General features: G+C 29.0%; 1 protein-coding gene across 1 annotated transcript in view; it reads left to right on the top strand.

The window, feature by feature from the left end:
• opn9 (opsin 9) overlaps window positions 1–993 on the top strand; it is an 8663-nt gene that overhangs the window by 1386 nt on the left and 6284 nt on the right. The window lies entirely within an intron of this gene.

Genomic DNA, 993 nt, shown 5'->3' with positions numbered 1-993 from the left:
TTAAAGGCAATATTAAACTAAGTCATAAATCAAATTCACATAAATGGATTTTCAACCATTTTTAATTCCTCTGTATGAGAAATAAGAAGTGTTTGAATGTTTTTTTTTTTGTTTTTTTTGGGGGGGGGGGGGGGGTCTGACTGCATGAGAATCTGCAATACTTATCCACAACCTATGCAATCTAAAGACACTTGTCCATTACAATCAATACACTTGTTTGCACAACAAATACAACTGTCATTACAGAGTCATTTAAAAATTGCAGTGCAGCAAGAGGTGCTCATATGCGTTGGTGTGTTTGACTAAATCAATATTTTTTAGCTCCTTGCAAAAATAAATAAAAAAAGAATAAATAAAATAAAATAAATTCTTGGACATAGAGCATAAATTGCACCGCTAAAAAAACATTATTTAATTGGTTGACTGACCTTACTATTAAATTACTTGTATTGTCATTTTTAATGGAACAATACATGTAATTTTACAGTAAGGGTTATAATAGATATGTATATATAAATATATTAAAACTCTTTCTGTAAAAAAGTACACATAATGTCCCATTAAAAATTACAACACATCTAAGTTTTTAAAAGTTAAAAAATAAATACTGTGTAATTTATGGTGAAATATATATTGTATTCAACTAAACTAAAAAATGATAAACAATCAGTCAATACTTTTTAGCTCACTTACAATATTTTTAAGCTCACTGCAAAGAATGCTAGGAAAGAAAGTTATCATACTATTTAAAATATGTTTTACTTTTTAAAGTTACATGCATTGTCCTGACTTTTTTAGATTAAAATTGTACATTTAATTTAATTTATAGTGAAATATATATTACAATATTTAATGTAACATTTTGGTTGTGTAAGATGACGCTTGGTACTATGATCTATATTTCTCTCTGTCTGTCGCAGGTGTGGTGTCGGTGGTCGGGAATGGGCTGGTTTTGTTGGTTTACGGTCAGAGGAGAAAGAAGCTCAGAGCGCA

Source organism: Sinocyclocheilus anshuiensis, unplaced genomic scaffold (genome assembly GCF_001515605.1).
Source record: "Sinocyclocheilus anshuiensis isolate Anshui unplaced genomic scaffold, SAMN03320099.WGS_v1.1 scaffold1260, whole genome shotgun sequence".
Taxonomy (NCBI): domain Eukaryota; kingdom Metazoa; phylum Chordata; class Actinopteri; order Cypriniformes; family Cyprinidae; genus Sinocyclocheilus; species Sinocyclocheilus anshuiensis.
This window is presented reverse-complemented; position numbering and strand designations above follow the sequence as displayed.